The sequence below is a fragment of the Macaca nemestrina genome, chromosome 1 (assembly GCF_043159975.1).
Source record: "Macaca nemestrina isolate mMacNem1 chromosome 1, mMacNem.hap1, whole genome shotgun sequence".
NCBI lineage: Eukaryota > Metazoa > Chordata > Mammalia > Primates > Cercopithecidae > Macaca > Macaca nemestrina.
Genome location: NC_092125.1, coordinates 43,173,970 through 43,194,423, shown reverse-complemented (window position 1 = coordinate 43,194,423; position 20,454 = coordinate 43,173,970).

Below are 20,454 nucleotides of genomic sequence, written 5' to 3'. Positions count from 1 at the left end.
TACAACGTGATTTTTTAACTACTCCACCCCCATCAAGAGATGAAATCTTCACCTTTTGAATCTAGGCTAGATTTGCTTTGGCCAAAAAACTGCAACCAAAGTAATGTTGTGCCACTTCTGAGCCTGAGTCTCACAAAGCTGCCTACGCTTCCACCCTCCCTTTCCTGGAACCCTGCTAATCTCCATAGAAACAAGCCCAGAGTAGCCTGTGAGGAGATGAGAAACCACTTACGTCATGACAGCTGAAGTCATCCTCAACCAGACCAGCCCCCACCAACCTACTGACTTTAGATACGTAAGTCCAGGTTGGGCGCAGTGGCTCACACCTGTAATCCCAGCACTTTGGGAGTCTGAGGGGGACAGATCACTTGAGCCCAGGAATTTGAGACCAGCCTGGCCAACATGGTGAAACCCCGCCTCTACAAAAAAATTACAAAAACTTAATTGGGTGTGGTGGTGCATGCTACCCATCCAGGAGGATCTCCTGAGCCCAGGAGGTTGAGGCTGCAGTAAGCCATGATCATATCACTGCATTCCAGCCTGGGCAACAGAGTGAGATGCTGTCCCAAAGAAAAAAAAGAAGAGTCCAGCCAAGATCAACCAACTCTCCCATAGTCTCTAGGGAAATAATATACAGACTTCTTTTTAAATCATTACATTTTAGGGTGCTTTGTTACACAGCAATCGCCATATGATTCAGTATAATTTTTTTCTCTTATAAATGTAGAAATTGAGGTTCAGAGACGCATTTTACCCTAAATCACCCAGTTTGTACGTGGCAGAAGTCAGCCCCAGTCTGTTTTATTTCAAAGCACATAACATTCAGATGTTAGAATAATCATCTCCCTGAGCTCTATACTAGACTGGCCATATATGAAGTGCTATATTTAATTCTATACAACCTAACATGAACCCAGAAGAAAATACAAAGAATTTTATGATGTCTATAAACTAAAACAAAAAAACAAAAATGAAAAAAATAAATAAATAAATAAAAGAGAAAGAAAAGTTTGCTGGCTGAGTACGGAAGCTCATGCCTATAATCCCAGCACTTTGGGAGGCCAAGATGGGAAAACAGCTTGGGGCCAAGAGTTTGAGACACACCTAGGCAAAGTAGCGAGACCCAATCTCTACAATAAATAAAAAATTAGCCAAGCATGGTGGTGCACACCTGTAGTCCCAGCTACTCTGGAAGCTGAGGTAGGAGGATTGCCTGAGCCCAGGAAGTGGAGGCTGCAGTGAGCTATGATTATGCCACTGTACTTCAGCCTCGGTGATACAGCGAGACCCTATCTCAAAAACAAAATAATAAAAAATAAAAAAAAGAAATAAAAAGAAAGGTCTGCTTAGGTTGGAGAAGATAAAGCTCATGGAGGACATAAATAGAGGGGCAGATTTTTTTCTGTTGCTCCTGTCTCATCTACTCTGATTCCTTCAAGCAACAGCTCCCTAGCACTCATGAAGAGACACATCTAACCACTTGTGCTGATTACTGGGTTTAGATGTTAATCTCAGTCTTCCTGGTCTTCATCACATCAGGGCCTACTCAACCCTTATAGACTCACTTTGAGCTTCTAACAGCCTCTCTCAAGTCCATCTCTGCATCTTACCACAACTATACTCAGTGTGATGTTTTCTCAAATTCCTTTCCAGGTAACGCTGTTCCCAGCTAGACTTGGCCTCCAAAATTGGTCTCTTTCACCACAAAAAGAAGCCTGCATATCACAAACACACTCACATTTTCTTTCCTGGCCTTGCTCCAGAGATCGACGGCTAAAACTAACAGGATTTCATCAGATATTAGCTTAATAAAAGGGAGATATACCTACCAATGACATTTGTCAAGTAAAAGCACTAGCCCTTCATGACAATAAAGACCCAAATCCAGACAGCATGGTATGTTGTATAAGGGAATCCTCCTCATGTGATAACTTGGATAGCATAAGGTACTGAAACAAACAAAGTCCCCAAATTTTAGTAGCTTAAAACAACATAATATTATGTCTCACTCCTGTATCAATCCAATGAGAGTATTTCTAGCTGCCTGACAGCTTTCCTGAATATGGTGATCCAAGGACCCACCCAGTTCCTTCTGTCTTGTAGTTCCACCATCCTTTGAAAACATTGAGCATTTTGTTTTTTATTTAGTCTGCCTAGGAGGCAAGAGAAGACAAACTAGAAAAGGTACCCATTTTTTTAACTACCTCAGTCAACAAGTTATGCATGTCAGATTCCATTAGTGAGACCTAGTCATACGTCCCTATCTAGATGTAAGGGGAGTTGGGAAATGCAGTCCTTGGCTGGAAAGCCATGGCCCAGTAACTATTCCTCCCTACAGAAGGGGAATATCAATATTTGGTGGGCAGACAACCATTTCTACTGCCATTGGTAATAAAATAAATGGGCTCTAAGTTCTGTTTTAACTACAATTCCACGACCCTCAACTTTCAGCAAGGTTCAGTTAAAAAAAAATCCGCTTAAAAGTATCAATTTAGCCGGGTGCGGTGGCTCACGTCTGTAATTCCAGCACTTTGGGAGGCCGAGGTGGGTGGATCACGAGGTCGGGAGATCGGGACCATCCTGGCTGACACGGTGAAACTCTCTCTACTAAAAATACAAAAAAATTGGCCGGGTGTGGTGGCAGGCGCCTGTAGTCCCAGCTTCTCGGGAGGCTGAGGCAGGAGAATGGTGTGAACCCGGGAGGCGGAGCTTGCAGTGAGCGGAGATCGCGCCACTGCACTCCAGCCTGGGCGACAAAGCAAGACTTCGTCTCAAAAAAAAAAAAAAGTATGAATTTAACTGCAAACTCTTCATATTTCTAGTTTAAGATATTAATCAGAAGCTCTTATACTAGACCCTAAGGACTTTGAGAGCAAGAATTGACTCCTTCAAGCTTTGTATGCCTGGAGTTTCCCACATATAGTAGCTACCCATGGAACATTTGCTGAGTAAATAAACTAGGCGCTGGTTATCCTATCCCAGGTTCTTTTTTTTTTTTTTTTTTTTTTAAGTTGGTCTGCTTTTTATTTTTATATTTATTTACTTATTTTTTAACTTTTTTTTAAAGGCAAGATCATTGAGACTTTAAACAAATTTTTTTTTTATTATTTTTGAGACAGAGTCTCGCTCTGTGGCCCAGGCTGGAGTGGAGTAGTGCGATCTCGGGTCACTGCAACCTCTGCCTCCCAGGTTCAACCAATTCTCCTGCCTCAGCCTCCCACGTAGCTGAGATTACAGGCATGCGCAACCATGCCCAACTAATTTTTATATTTTTAGTAAAGACAGAGTTTCACTATGTTGGCCAGGCTGGTCTCAAACTCCTGGCCTCAAGTGATCCACCTGGCTTGGCCTCCCAAAGTGCTGGGATTACAAGCATGAGCCCCTGTGCCCTGTTTTTTAACTTCTAAGTTCAGGGGTACATGTGTAGGTTTGTTATACAGTTAAATTTGTATCATGAGAGTTTGTTGTACAGATCATTTCATCACTCCAGGTATTAAGCCTAGTGCCTATTAGTTATTTTTCCTTATCGTCTCCCTCCTCCCACCCTCCAACCTTTGATAGGCCCCAGTGTGTTTTGTTTCCCTTTATGTATCCATGTGTTCTCCTCATTTAGCTCCCACTTATAAATGAGAATATGCAGTATTTGGTTTTCTGTTCCTGCGTTAGTTTGCTGAGGATAATGGCCTCCAGCTCCATTCATGTTCCTGCAAAAGATATGATCTCATTCCTTTTTATGGCTGCATAGTATTCCATGGTGTACATGCAGCACATTTTCTTTATCCTGTCCCCACCATTGATGGGCATTTAGGTTGATTCCATGTCTTTGCTATTGTGAATAGTGCTGCAATGAACATACATGTGCATGTGTGTTCATAATAGAACAATTTATATTCTGCTGGGTATATAGCCAGTAATGGAATTGCTGGGGTGAATAGTATTTCTGTTTTTAGCTCTTTGAGGAATCACCACACTGTCTTCCACAATGGTTGAATTGATTTATACTCCCAATAACAGTGTATAAGTGTTCCTTTTTTTCCACAGCCTCACCAGTTTCTGTTATGTTTTGACATTTTAATAATAGCCATTCTGACTAGTGTCAGATGGTATCTCATTGTGGTTTTGATTTACATTTCTCTAATGATCAGTGATGTTGAACTTTTTCCCATATGAGTGTTGGCAGAATGTATGTCTTCTTTTGTAAAATGTCTGTTCATGTCCCTTGCGTACTTTTTAATGGTTTGTTTTTCTCTTGTAAATTTGTTTAGACCTTTGTTAGATGCATAGTTTGCAAAACTTTTCTCCCATTCTGTAGGATGTGTTCACTCTAGCCAGGGTTCTTTATACAAAATGAATGTGAATCCATACTTGAATTCAATGTTGGGGATGTTGTTTCTCAGGATAAATTTCTTCTATGCCTGTGTGCTCCTGCAATGCTAAGCTACTTATGGTTCTGTGAGAATGCAATATTTTGGTACTTCATTCATTTCCAGATACAGTCTCCTGTGCCTGGGTTGCCCTACCCCACATTCACCTGGAAAAGGCTTTCTCCTTCCTGAAGAGTTGGCTCAAGAACCACCACCTCCCGTCCACACCATTTAACCAATTCTCCCAGCAGACTTAAGCACCCCTTCCCCTGTGCTTCCACTATGACCATTACTATTCTTATCTTAATTTATAGGAATTACACATTTGTTTTCTGTCTGTCCATTAGATAAGGGTAGGAACCATGGCGTTTCATATTTATATTGGCAAAATCTTGGCCACTGTGTGACATATCAAAAAGGCTCAATTAATATTTGTTAAACAAATTATCATTGTTTTAATCTATTCTATACCTACATAAAAAGCATACAAATGTCTCGAAGAATGATATGCCCCCCTCTTTCATACTCTTTGCCCCACACATAGAGTGGTCTGATGTATTTTAACAAATCAGAGATATTGAAAGCAGAGAATCTTCAGTACCTTATTTAAGGTGATAAGCTTCTAATACCATTCATACTATAATACCCATGACTTTAAGCGCAATGATACATTATCTGTTGCACCATGTTATAGTTTCATACTTCATTGGAACCTTAACTGGATATTAGCCAGTATTTTGTCTATGTGATAATTATTTTGGACATATTTTTAGTATTTTATAATTGTGCTACACAATTTATAAAGTTCAAAGACCCACTGCCTTCGAACTAAAATATTTATATTTTCAGATATTATCAAAGGAGATGAGAAAAAAAGAAATTAAATTTAACAGAACACCTATGGGGGTACTTGGTTGGTGGTAGCACTTTACATACTTACCTCATCAAAATCTTACATCAACCTAATGAGAGATAAACATTATTAACACCATTGAGATAAACCTAAGGCTTAGAAAGAATAAAACATTGTTAGAGCCAGGATTCAAATTCAGATGCATCAAGCTATGTACTAGGCTGAAGAGTGGTCCCATAAGATGTCAACATCCCAATCCCTGAAGCTTGTAAATGTTACTTTATATGGCAAAAGTGATTTTGCAGATATGATTAAGGATCCTGAGATGGAAAGATTATACTGGATTGTCTTGACGGACCCTAAATATAATCACAAGGACCTAGTAAGAGAGAGGCAGAGGGAATCTGAATTCAGTAGAGGAGAAAGCAGTGTGAGCATGAAAGCAGAGATTGGAGTGATGCAGCCAACAGCCAAGGACTGCTGGTGGCCTCCAGAAGTGGCTAAGGTAAGGACTAGATTCTCCCAGGTAGCTTCCAGAAAGATCCAGCCTTGCTGACACCTTCCTTGAATTTAGCCCTCATGATTCATTTGGCCTTCTGACCTCCAGAACTGTAAGAAAATAAATTTGTATTGTTTTAAGTGTGGGATTTGTTGCACCAGCAACAGGAAACTAACATACATGCTCCAAACTTAAGGAGATCTTTGATTAAATCAGTTTAGTACAACAAACAAGGCAGAGTAATTAAACACCTCCTCTAACAGGAAAAGAAAACAGCTGGAGCCACGTCAGAGCACATAAGGAAGTTCCAAATGTGAACATCCTCCAAGAACACTTGAGCCATCATCATGACTATTCCAAAGTAATATCTGGAAAGCTTTAGCCAAGTGCTCTAGCAGATCTTCCCAGCTGGGAGGAAGGAACAGTGTGAGGGCCAATCCCTCAGGTAGCCAAGTCATAAACCTTGCAGAACTAAACCAAAACTTTAAACTGAGCCCACAAGCCTGAGGTGGCCAACACAAACCTCAGTAGAACTAGTTGTACTTCCAGTAGCAAAACACTTTTAAACAAGGGCCGTATTCCATTTGCAACTTTTGAGGTAAAGCTTTGTCTATGTCCCACAGTAGCCCAGAACTGGAATTTACCAGGGAATGAGTAAGTCAGAAAAAAAGTTTGCAAACTCTGTGCCTAGCCCAGATGGAAAAACAAGCTACTGGCTTTAATGCAGTACATACTCCAGACCTTGAGCCAGTAATAGCCTCCTCCAGGATTGCATTTGGCATAAGAATGGGAATTATAGTGGTGTGAATTACACATATTTTCCAATGCAAAATAAGGACTACCACAAATTGAAAGAAAGTTTGTGTACGTCTTCTGTTGTTCATTAAGACAATTCTCACCGGCTCTCATGTCTGCTGTCCAGGGCTACCCTCTTGAGGGAAGTGACTCAAGCGGGAAACAAGCACCAAGGCCAAGAGAAAACAGACTCTTCTGAATGAAATTAGCTTTTGTTTGCCTGCCACCTTTTGACCTTGATGGATATTTCTACATAAAAATATGTTGGAAAAGTAAGGCTCAGAGGTATAAGCAATAAGGCTGTCTCCGTATTTAGTAAGTTTCCCTGGTAGAGTCCCCTGGTAGAGGTGGACTCTGATCTGATTAAAGAAAAAACAAAAACATAACAAGGAAACTGATGGAAATCTACAGGGATTTTTAACAGTAAAGTGTTAAAGTAATGAAATATCTCACTGAAATCCTTAATGATATAGCTACTCTCAAAATTTAAAAATCTATTTATTTCTTCACCAATCTCTCTGAATTACTAACACTGTGGGTGTAACAATTGTCAGAAGTCCCATAAAAAGTACTTTAAATGCCTCAAAACAATCTTGACTATGACTTTTATATCAGACCAACTATAGCTTAGAAACTATCTCCTTCACACTAATTAAAATCAAATCAATAGGTAGTAATCGAGCATCAGTTATTCACAAAACAATGTGGGAAGTACAACAATCAACGTCAGTGCCCTCATGGGGCTTATCATCTACTAAAGAGAAAAGCAATACACATGCAAAACATTAAATAACAAAGTTTCAAATATGGGTTAAAAAATAGAAACCCATCACAAAGCAGTATGTGGTCAGTCAACACATGACTCCATAGGAAGGGGCCAGTATGGGAGTTTAAGAGAGAAGGAGGTTAGAGCAGCAAGGTTAGATGGAACCTAGAGAATTCCGTTGTTTCTATTTTATCTCAATGTGGCTAAAGGCAGTAGGTAACTGGTGTGATGGGAAGTGTGAGACATCAGCTCCACAACTTGCCAGGCATCACACCTTGACAGTTACTTAAACACTCTGAGCCTGATTATCTTACTCTGTAAAATATAGATCAAGCCTACCTCCAAGGTTGCACTGAGGTTAAAGTGAGAAATGTATATAAAGGTCTCAGCAGATTGTAGATGCTCAATAAATATTAGTTGTTTTTCTTTCTGTAGTTATTTAATCTTCAATACAATTTGTTTTCTGAGAGTGTTGTGGTATTTTGTTATTTTCCACAAACCCAAACATGTATTTTATCTCATAGGTCTCTTGGAGCGTTATTTGTCTGTAAATGCTAAATAATTCTCAGTGAATTTTAGATTCCAGGAAACATGGAGAGTCCTGTTTAAGTTTGTTATGCACCTTAAGCTGAGAGTAAAGTCACTAAGGTGTTATCTAGTTTAAGAGACATAAAGTTTTCCCTGACTTCTAGACACTTAAAAAAAAATCTCTTTCAGGCCGGGCGCGGTGGCTCAAGCCTGTAATCCCAGCACTTTGGGAGGCCGAGACGGGCGGATCACGAGGTCAGGAGATCGAGACCATCCTGGCTAACACAGTGAAACCCCGTCTCTACTAAAAATACAAAAACTTAGCCGGGCGAGGTGGCGGGCGCCTGTAGTCCCAGCTACTCGGGAGGCTGAGGCAGGAGAATGGCGTAAACCCGGGAGGCGGAGCTTGCAGTGAGCTGAGATCCGGCCACTGCACTCCAGCCTGGGTGACAGAGCGAGACTCCGTCTCAAAAAAAAAAAAAAAAAAAAAAAAAAAAAAAAAAAATCTCTTTCATAGTTCAGGCTTTTAACAATGCAATGCTTCTCTCGTAGGTACTGGTCTTGCCACATGTTTGCTCTGACACATTAAATTACCTTTGCAGCATCAACCCAATCAGATAGAACTGAGTGCCAATGAGACAATAGCCCCCTCTCAGGCCTCCCATCAGTTCATGAGCTTTGCTCATTTCCATTGTCACACAGCATATGGAGAAAGCTAACCATCTGTCTTAGAATTTCTTGCCCATAATTACAAGAAAGACTGGGTAGGACAGTATGGATACAATTAACACAGATCTATCACCAATACCAGGCATTTGTGTGGGGACTCCCTCCTGGGAGAGCTGGGCAGAGGCTCAGGGCTGAAAACCAGTGAGGAAGGAAAAGGAAGTCGCTTCTATAAGCCAAAGTTTAAATAAAAATGAAAAATCCGTCATTGATTATGTGTTCTGCCAAATGCAGTCTTTTCCACTATAACCAAGCCAGACGACAGAGCTGGCCCTCCGCTCTTCACTCTTCCCCCACCCCACTCTCAGGCTGACTTCTCCCTTTCAGTTCCAAGCTTGCCTGTGCTCTTCTCTTTAATGTGGATTCCACCTAATAGGAAGAACCCATCTTTCTTGCTTAAAAATATCAACATTCATTTCACGCAGGCTCACACCTATGCCTCAATTCTGCTATCCTTGGTCTACACATTCTGCAGTTTCTGTCAATGCCATATGGAAAGGGAATAAGACATGTGAAGCCACCAAGGCAATGAAGATGAGACGGTAGAGTACTTGACTCCCCTCAGCCAGAAGGTGGCTAATGGGGTTGCCTGGATAGTATCGTGGTACTCCTATGACTGCCCAACCAAGTGTAGGATTCCAGCTTGATCATCATGTACACCATGCAGAAAGTGACTCTCCCCTCAGAAACATTTTTTTGAAACTCCTGCCATTGCCATGGGATAGAAAGAAGCCACATATTTCCTCCATTCTATGATGCATAATTTTCACTTCTGAAATTGGAGTGTGTCTTATAACTGACCTCCAAAGAAACTTGCCAGGAATGTCTTTTTTAATAAAAAATTGCTATGAATATAGTGCTTTGTTATACAGTTAAGGGCATCTTCACATGGAGGAAATATGGTCCTTCCACTGAAAAGATTGAAATTTCAGTAGAGAACAGGCTTGGACTCAAGTTTAGAGGCAAGAAGCCCACAGATTCATGTCACAGAGCTCTATACTTAAAAATGGTAAAATAACAAATTTTATGTTATATATATATATTTACCAAAATTTAAAAAAATATTAAGCCACAGAATCTGTAACTACCCCCTGGATGAACGGTTCAATATTGTGCAAGTGAGCCAGCATCATGCAGGGCTTATTGGAAAAAAAAGCAAAGTCTTCCATAGGAACAAACTGGTTCTCTGCCTTCAAGCTCCTTCTTTGAGGAAGAGCACAGGCATAGGCTGAGGCATCTCTACAATTAGTTACCCAGGGTCTAAAGCAAGACATGGTTTTCCTACTCAGGTGGACAGACTGGAGAGTCACAGGAGATGATGGTAAACACTCTTCCCTTAGTCCTACCAGTCAAGAGTTTTCACCAGTTCACTTAGTGCAAAAGACCTGGAAATAATATTGGAACCCACCATGGATTCTTCACAGTGCTCTAGTGCTTTGTGAATGGCTCTCTGGAGTAACAGATAACTCCCTCTAGAGAGCCAGGCCCCCTCATTCACTGAGTCCCACTGTTGTTTCCAATAGGTGGTATGGATCCTAGCAGTTCAGCATTCCACTGTTGGTGCTGCTTGGTCAGAAGGGGTCCAAAAGGTGGTCAATCCATCTATCCCTCGCTTGGCATGTGGTACCATACGAAATGTTCAAGACTGGACATTGCTCAGCAAATCTGGCGTTCAGTGGGGCCAATGACCAGGTCAGGCATTGTAAGGGGAAATTTTGTTGTTGAACATATGCACAGCCTCCAGCCCTGACTCCTACCTTGTTCACAGAACACTGAGCAAGCACTGGGGTGGCCACAGAGGAGGCTGAGTGACATCCACAGGACAACTCAGCATGTCTACCCTTCCCCTGAGTCTCCTCTGCAGCAGAAGCTCTTCGGTCTGCACTCATGAGGAACATGCCCTGGGGCCCGCTCAAAGAGTATCACCCACTCGACCTCCGAAACCTCCTTGCCATCAACCTTCAAGTCTTCTCTCCTTTCAGGCAAAATGGACCCCAAGGTGTACTTCTCAAAGTGCTGGGGGGATTTCTCTTCTCCTCTAAACTCCAGGGTACCTCAGCAGCCCAAGTCCAACTGCTATCAGCAGAGCCATCTGTAACCCTGTACCTAAATGAAGCAAACTCCCCATGAAGCCACAGGTGTGGGTGTTACAGGCATAATGGCAAAAACAATAGAAGCAACTGAAATGTCCAGAAATGGAGGTTGGTTAAATAAGGTATGCTATATAGAAATAATAGGCATCCATTTTAAATGACGCTATGAATACTCGATGAGATAAACTATTTGTTGCTACATGGTTAAATGGAAACATACATGTTAAAAACCAGTAATTATCTCTAAAGATGTAAAATTATGAAATATTACTTTTCTTCCTTCTGTTTATTTGCACATTTTGTGTACTATGAACATTTATTCATTTTGTAACATGTCATTAAAATAAACCCTTTTGGTAGACAAAACACTGTTACCAATCTTCCTAACAACAAGCATGTTTTGAGTATCACTGTAGGGTAGTGCTGAGGTCAGTTAAATGATTTAAATGCTTTTGCTTGCTACAGGGAGTATATTAAACAGGGGGAAAAGTCATTTTCTGCACAAAATTGCTTGGAGTTATTTTTTAAGAGATCCAAGACATCCAACAGGACTTTCTACATTTCTGGACAACAAATTCAGTTCTCAATAAAATGCTTAATTCTAGTTAGCAAATAAATTTTTGGTCAGATACAGCTGATACATATCTTTAGATCTATATCCTTTCCACAGTCCACATATGGTATATTTATATACATCTATATATATATATTATTAAGATTTAGAAAATACATTTACTTATTTGGATGCTACATGTTTGCTTTTATAACATACTATTGGCCATAACAATGACTTACTTGTTTCAAAGTTCCATTCTAACTTTGTTTCTCTAGAGAAAATACAATCTACTCTGTACTGATTTATTTGTTGATGGTGTCCAAGACAAGCTACATAGGAAATTATCTAAGTAAAAATACGGAATGGACTCTCCTTAGCTAGAATCCCCCTAAAGATAGACTTGGCTTTGCACTCCTATGTAAGGGTATTATTTGCATTCTCTTATTTATGTCCAAGTCAGGCAGCCTCTCCAACAAGCTGACTGCCAATAAATAGACCCACATAAATGTATTAACAAAGTTCATCTTTGTCATTTGGGCCAGAGACTAAAAGGAGTATGGTATGGATTCCAAAAAGATTTTCTTCAAAAGTGTCATTTTTGTGTTTATTCACATTCTTAATTAGCCTTCACAGATATACATTCCGTTTCTTTTAGGAAAGTTTTGAGGTTATTTTAAAAGAGCTGCAACATCGTAAAGAATGCCATATAATTTAGTCAAAAAGGTGTTTGTTTTCCCCCACGTTGTTAGTAGCTATTTCTGTCTCATCCATAAGCCCACACACTGAGAAAAATACGCATTTTTCACACCCTGGTGTGTGACCACTCCCCATACATTGGAGCCATACCTTGGCAGATGGTTATTCCATCACCCCACCCAGAAAGAAAACAAATGACTGCCATTCAAAGAAAATGAAGGGTTTTAAGCGAAGTGGTATAAAAATAATTACCTCGATCATTTCTTCTGTAATTTGTAACATTCTATTTGACCCAGAACAGAGTGGGATGCATATTTCTTCTTTTCGAGGAAGCTATCTCTGTTGACACTCATTCATACACGATCATCCTGATTCTTCTCCCTCTCAGCATCCTCTGTTTCATTCCTGTGCAGAACTCTCGTTGATTATAGACTAATGTATTGGAAACATTGGGAGAGTCCCCTTCCTCACCGTATGTGTCCCAGTGGTCTGAAATTGTATCTTTAGATATGATTTGTTTTAGGATCTTAAAGGCTTTTTTTTTTTTTCAGTCTCCAACAATCTCATGAGAAGTTAAGAGTAAATCCTAGAAGCTGCTAGCACCCTGAGAGTGTGGAGACAACCTGCCATGTTAGGGGAAGGATTCCAGGGGAAGGAAGGCAGAGGAGAGAGGGCAGTGACAGAAATCTTACTGGAGGACAAATTCAATCTGACTTCAAATACAAAAGCATTTCTACAGGCTACTTGGCAGTTTATTTACTGCTGTTAAACTCTCCTTTACGTTCACGTTTAAGCCAAAACAATGACAAATAAAAATACCAAAGTTATAAACACACTAGAGTCAGTAGTAAGAAAAAAAAGAGGGGTATTTTCCTTCTAGAGGCCCAAAAAGGGGATAAGGTAAAAGAAAAAAGGTTGAGGAAGTTAAGTACTTTAGAGGGGATGGGGGCAGAAGTGTGCTGTTTTACTGAACTATGGCCAGTGTGCTTTGCTTTGTTTGTTCTCCACACTTCCTTCCCCAATTGCACCACATCCTTTACACTAAAAACCCCAATAGCACCTTCCCCAGTTGCACCACATCCCTTACACTAAAAGCAAAAACTTTGGTCAAAATGTTGTAGAGCCTGAAAGGTCAAAAGAAGGATCTCAAAGACTCCACCACCAAACAATGAAGGAATCACTGTAGCCTTGTTCCCCCAGCCCAGAACCTCACATTCAGAGAAATATTAACACTTCCAAGGAAGACCCAAAACTCCACCCTTCTTTCTGTAAACCCCATGAGAAGCTCATTGAGGCTGGCCCTGGGCAAAACTGGAAGGGAGAGAACCTAAAGATCTGACCCCTCTGTCCTTCACTGCCCCTTCCCTACAGGCCTTTTCCAGAAACCACAGCCCACATTCTCAGCCTATCAACAGCATCCTGGTGACCAGGTACATTCTCATTTTATCATGAGATTGCTGAAAACTAAAGAAGGCATCAAGACCCCCATGTGAATTTCTACTGATGCCATTTCAGACCTGTGGAGGAAAATATTTAACACAGAAAACGCTTTCTCGAGAGGGTGCCTTCAAAGTTCCCAGAGCTCTTGTGCCTCAGCTGACTCTCACAGACCTGAGACCGAGTGACCCGGCAGCTGCGGGCTCCTCCATTGACTCAGGCTTCCTCAGAGAGCACCATAAGTGCCATATCTCCTGCTTCAGACCACCTGAGGACCATTCTACCTGTATTATTCATCTGCTAGGGGTGCCATAACAGAATACCACAGTCCTAGCACGTAAAATATGGAAGAGATCCTCCAAAATGGAGAAACCTATTGGGGATATGCCTCCTGGAGTTTGATCAAGGAAGATGGACACAAACAGAAAAGAGAAACTGTCCAGAGGAAGCTGAAGGGTCTCCTACATTGCACCAGATGCTGTAGATGAGGAGGACCATTCCACTGCATGCATTCAGGACTGTAAACAGCAGACTGTGAGTGCGGCAGGCAGGGATCACCCAGGCTTGACAACTCAACAGAGTGAGTAATCTGCTGTTCTCCCAGACCCAGCAAGAGCATCTGGCATTACTTTAGGGCTGTTTCTCATTTAAAGCAGCCAAGCCACTCTTTTTTTATTTTTGTTTGCTTTTAGTAATAACAATAATAGCAGTAACAAAAATGATACCACCCATTAAACACTTGCTGTATAGCAAGCATTGGTTTCATTGCTGTGTATACTTTGTCCCGTTTAATTCTCACATTATCGCTATTTTATATAGGAAGAAACGGAAGCACAGAGAAGTTAGGTGAGTTATCCAAAGTCACGCCAGCTAGTAAGAAGACCTACTATTTGAATTAGGAACTCTGACTACAGAGTGCTTAGCTACTTCTCTTCATCATTCTAACCTTGGGAGGAAATATGGTTTGACTAGAGCAATGTAGTGAGAAAAACATAAGCTTTAGCCTCACAGACTAGTGTTTAAATTCTAGCCCTATGACCAAGGGCAAGTTCATCTCTCTATACTTGGTTGCCTCCCATTTGAAGTGAGAATCATTTATGAAAAGTACAATCAAAGTAACTCATAAATAGTATCTATTATTATTACTATTATTATTTTTCTCTCCTGGCTGTGTTCTATGATTAAATTTGTGGCAATATAAACCAATAACATTTCAGTAAAATATAAAATAAAGTAGGCTGGGCATGGTAGCTCATGCCTGTAATCCCAACACTTTGAAAGGCTGAGGCATGACGATCAAAACTTCAAGACCAGCCTGGTCAGAGTAGATGGACCCAATCTCTACCAAAAAATAAAAAAATTAGCTGGACATGGTGGTGCATGCTTGTGGTCCCAGCTATCTGGGAGGCTGAGGCAGGAGAGCCCCTTAAGCCCAGAAGTTGAGGCCAGGAGGTTAAGGTTGCAGTGAGCTGTGATCGCAACAGGGCACTCCAGCCTGGGCGACAGAGCGAGACTCTGTCTCAAAAAATAAAAGATAAAAATCATGAAATAAAATAAAGTAATACCTTTCATTGCAAGTTTACGTTAATTAGTACTAATTTAAAGCTGTCCTTTTAGCTCATTCTTCAGCAAAGGTGAAATGTAGATGGACCCTTCTTTTTCACCTCCTTTTTAAAATCACAACTGATTGCTTATTACCATTACATTTTCATTATCCCTACAGCATCTCGATCCCTCAGGAAGGTAATGAATAATTTAAAATTCATGTTTAATTTATTATACATGCTTATGGCAACTATTTTCATAGACCAATCCTTGTTAAAGTTCTCAGAGGCCTTGAGGCACAGGTGGTTCTATTAAAAATGTATTTCTGTTTTCTGGAGGGATGCTGTTTTAAAGTGCTGGAATGAGCATGGTCATAATTAATTGACAGTAGATTAGATGCTACCCTGTTCAATATATCCAAAGGAAAAAAAAAAAAAAAAAACATTGCTTTTTTTCTGCTCCCAAATGAGCTATATGTCAATACTTTTTGTTTCCTTCTTTAGAGATTGTAATTACTACATATAACATAAGACAACATGACTGCTTCAATGATTTTTGGGGAAATTGTTAAAGGGAGAGTTACGGAGGAAAACTGGGAGCAGGGGAGAGAAAGAGTGAGGAATGTACGCTTCTGAGTAGGACCTTAGGAAGTTAGCATAGTCGGAAACAGCAAAGAGGCCAGGAGCTTTCTTGGCATTGTCCAGATGCTCTGAATGGAATAATGAAGATGGAGAGCACTTTGGTCTGGTCATGACCTCCACTCTGGGGCCAAGATGCATCCTCAGTCAGGTATCAGCCACTTGCCAGCAACAGAACTGAAGCCGGAACATAGCATATTTTTCTGCTGAACATAGTTCCATACTCTACCGAATGGTTTATGTTTCATTATCACTCAGCTTGAGTTTGTAGTCTCCTCATACCTAAATTGGGCCCCCTTATAAGCTTTCTATATATTGAGTAAATAGAGTTATTTATTTGTAGAGATGTGAAAACCCTGACTACAACAAAGGATGTCAGTTCCAATTAACATGGTGTGGGAAGCATTGGTTTTATGTGGATTAGCGTATATGAGTTTTTTTAAATAATGTATCTACAGTTAAAAGTCTTCCTTACTTGATGTTTTTGTGCCATCAAAACTATGAGAGGTGTAAACAGCCTTGGAAAAGGCTCTTTTTCCCCAAGTGAGGGACTTAGGGAAGCTCTACACTACGACAATACAGTTTTCACTTTACTTGCCAGACAGGTGGACCAGACTTAGGGTTGGCTCTAGAATTTTCTATCAAAATAATTATGATTATTCCCCAAAACATACCAAATTACTTCCATTAAGTTAATATGAACAATGGCCCAGGATTGAGAACGAAAGTTTAAGTGATCTATTTGTGAATATTCTCTGGGGTGAAAAATCATGTACATTTTTACAGAGACCTTATTTAATGCGGAGTATTAAAAGCAGCTCTTGAGAGCAACAATGTTGATTTCACTTATCATTATATCTCCAATACCTGGCTAGGGCATATAACGCAGTGGAGATTTCAAAATATTTGTTAAATAGGGAAAAGGTACATGCTTGAAAATAAGCACATTCCAGCATCCTAATTCATCTTATATAATATATTCAATTAGATAATAAATGTATTTTTTCTTTAACACATCAACACTGCAACTTGCTGTGAGGTTGGTCTTCTCTCAGTAGAGAGTAGCAATTAGCTTTGGAACAGACTTTTTTGTATACAGAGCATAAGAACACTAAGGGAACAATAAGAACATAAGGGGACACTGCCCTTAATCTTTTCAAATTCCTAGATGTAGAATTGCATTAGCCATTTTAAGAATAAGACCTAGGAATTCCAGCAGCAGTAACCCATTTTACAGATGAAAAAGGAAAATCCAAAGGTAATAATGACAGCTGACACTAACTGAGCACTTACTTATATATTCAATGCTTACGAATCCCTAAGTATACTATCTACCCTCACAGCCATCCCCTGAAGTAGGTATAATTTTAGTCCCATGTTACATTGGAGAAAACCAAAGGTAAAAGTGTTATGTGACTTGCCAAATGTTACATGGCTTCCTAGTGGTGAAGACAGGATTTGAACCAAGGTCTATCTGGCTCCAGAGTTCAGGCGTGTAACCACTGTCCTTTCCTGCCTCTGTGCTCTTCTATCTTCTGAAAGTCCATAAAGGCATTGATAAAATCCATTCCTGGATACGGTATACTTTAATGAAACAGGGTCTTCCAAGATCTCAAAACAAAAATTGTCTTAAAAATAAAAACAGGCCAGGTGCAGTGGTTCACACCTGTAATCCCAGCACTTTGGGAAGCCGAGGCAGGCAGATCACCTGAGATCAGGAATTTGAGACCAGGCTGGCCAACATGGTGAGACCCCATCTCTACTAAAAATACAAAATATTAGCCAGGCATGGTGGTGCATGCCTGCAATCTCAGCTACTTGGGAGGCTGAGGCAGGAGAATCGCTTGAACCCAGGAGGCAAAAGTTGCAGTTAGCTGAGATCACACCACTGCACTCCAGCCTGGGCAATAGAGTGAGACTCTGTCTCAATAAATTACAATACAATACAATACAATACAATACAATACAATACAATACAATACAATACAATACAATACAATACAATACAACACAACATAACACAACACAGAAGATGAATTAAAAGGAATTCTGGGGCCATGATCTGGGATCCTGCAATGAGGTTTGCTAACTCTTACTTCAAAGTCCTGGTCCCAAGCTTACAGTGTTTGGGCCTCTTGGGCTGCATATCCAGTTTCATTTCAAGCTGCTCATCAACAAGCCTCCTCTATTTAAATCAGGCTGGACTCCTTAAAATTCCTACTACAACTTTTATGTATTCCTATCTCTATTCCCTTCCAGAAGCTGTTCTCCCCATTGGAAATGCCCTGTGGTAAGATAAATCTGGCCACGAATTCTTTAAAGCTCTTCCCATTAAAAGGCGGAATCTATTTCCCCACTCCCTGGGATCTGGGCTGATTTTGTGACTTGTTTTGAACAATGGGATGTGGCAGAAACAACATCATATGTCTACCAAGGTTTGGCTTCTAGAGACCCTGTAGCTTCCACTTTCACCTTCTTTGAACAATGCTATCTGTGAACTAGTCCTTTGTTGAGGATGAGAGGCACCACATGGAGAAAGAGGCCCAGCCATCCAGCCATTACAGGACCCTCTCCCCAGGTCCCAGGCTGGCAGTGAGGTCATCTATGATGGGCCAACCCATCAACAATTGCAAACAGATACAAAGTAGAAATGAGCTGTGCTCTGCCCAAATTGCCAGACCAAAGAATGGTAACGAATCAATGGCTATGGTTGTGGCCTTTAAGCTTTGGGGTGGTTTGTAAGCAGCAGTAGGTCACTAACATGTCTTTTTATTCCTTCTTTTCTAATATGTCCACTTCCTACTTGCAAACTGAGCTCCAAAGTCACTTCTCCAAGAAATATTCCTGGATGGAATCTTCCGTGACAAAGCCAGCCTCACTCAGGGCTAAGTAGATGGCCCTGTCTAATGTGATTCTAAGGGCACAGAGACCCCACTGTCTCCCTAAATACCTTCCCCATCCACTGGCTAATGCCTGGGATTTCATCACTACAGTATAATTGCTTATATAAGAGCATAATGCCAATTAAATTTTAAGATTCCCTGGAAGGCATAGCAAGTTTGTGCTTTTGATTTTGCTCTTATTATAAAAGCATACAGGAATAAAAAGTAATGCTAACATAAGTTTACTTTCCCAAAGAGGAAAAAAAAATTTAATAATGTGGACCAACTCAAATGTAAGCCTTTAGAAAGATAGATGAAATAGTGATATATCTAATTTCAATGTTTAATTTATTAATTTAAGTAAGTGTACATATTTAAAGTCATATTGTATAAAACAACTCAATTTAGAGATATTTTTCCACTTTTCCATCCCAGGAAGGTGTCTGATTTAAAGTTGCCATCTGTGTGTCTAGTGACAAGTGTCTTCCATTTCATGAGACATGTTTTTAGGTATCTGATAGTTTTCCAGACATAATCTTCTCTTCCATCTAATTTGTTTTTTTCTTTTTTCAAACCGTGATGTTGCCATTGCCAATTTTTATCACAAGCCACAAAACACTAAAACACTAAAACAATTTTTTGTTCCCTTCATCCTACAAATGTATATTTATGTTTGTCACAGTGTAATCACTTATAGCATTGCTTGGTAAAAGGAATCTTCAGAAAGCTGGTTTACAATGACATTTAGAACTTGCAATTAATTTGGAGGCCTTTTCCCAAAGAAATGATTCATTAAATTTATGTTAATGCTTTCTGGTCCTTTATTTTTATTTTTAATTTTTTTCCTTTTCTTCCTCCTCCCTTCATGGTCCTTCTTTTAAAAAGCAAACAACCATAATTATCTAAAAGTTTATGATTTGTTAGGGTCAATTCAAGCTAATGTGTCCTCCCCACCTAGCACTTTGTGTTTCAAAAAAAGTCAGTGAGCACACCATAGTGCAAAGGACTTTGGAAGAACTCAAATGCAACTCCTTTTCTGAGAGATACTCTCTGGGGGGGAAACCAAATTTTCTTATCTGTTGTATATGAATACACGTTCATTCTAGAAACTTTGAACAATACAGAAAATTAAGGAGGTGAAAATAAAAGTCATTCTTAATGTTCCCAATTAGAAATCATGATTTCAACAGTTTGGTGCATTCTTTCCAGACCTTCTTTCTATGTGTTATTACGTATTATGTTAAACTCAATCAGCTGTTTCTACTTATTACTATAACATACACATTTCCCTTAGTAGAAATTCTTTGTATAAAGATACGCCATTATTCACTCAAACTCCCTCCTATTGCTGTAGATTTAGGTTATCTGGGGAAACAGCAACATCTCAAGGCACGCACCACCACACCCGGCTAAGTCTTTGTATTTTTAGTAGAGATGGGGTTTCACCATGTTGGCCAGGCTTGCACCTTAGCATGAATGGTTTTAGATTATTTTTTCCCTTTTTACTTTATTGAGCATCTACCCAAAAATATACCAAACATGAATAAAGGGAAGTCCCTGTCTCAAAACAGACAAAGTTATCAATAATTAATTGTGCCAGGCGTGGTGGCTCACGCTGTAATCCCAGTACATTGGAAGGCTGAGGCGGGTGGATTACCTGGGATCAGGAGTTCGGGACCAGCCTGGCCAACATGATGAAACCCCATCTCTACTAAAAAAATACAAAAAATTAGCTGGGCGTGGTGGCAGGTGCCTGTAATCCCAGCTACTCAGGAGACTGAAACAGGAGAATTGCTTGAACCTGGGACGTAGAGGTTGCAGTGAGCAGAGATTGCACCATTGCACTCCAGCCTGGGCAATAAGAGCGAAACTCCATCTCAAATAAATAAATAAATAAGTAAACAAACAAACAAATCATTGCATGAAATATGATGAGGACTTGAATAAAGGTACAGTCATGTGCCACACAACAATATTTTGGTCAACAATGGACTGCCTATACATCAGTGGTCCCTTAAGATTGTAATTTGTCTATGCTTAGACACACAAAAACCACCAGAGTATGTCCTTACTATA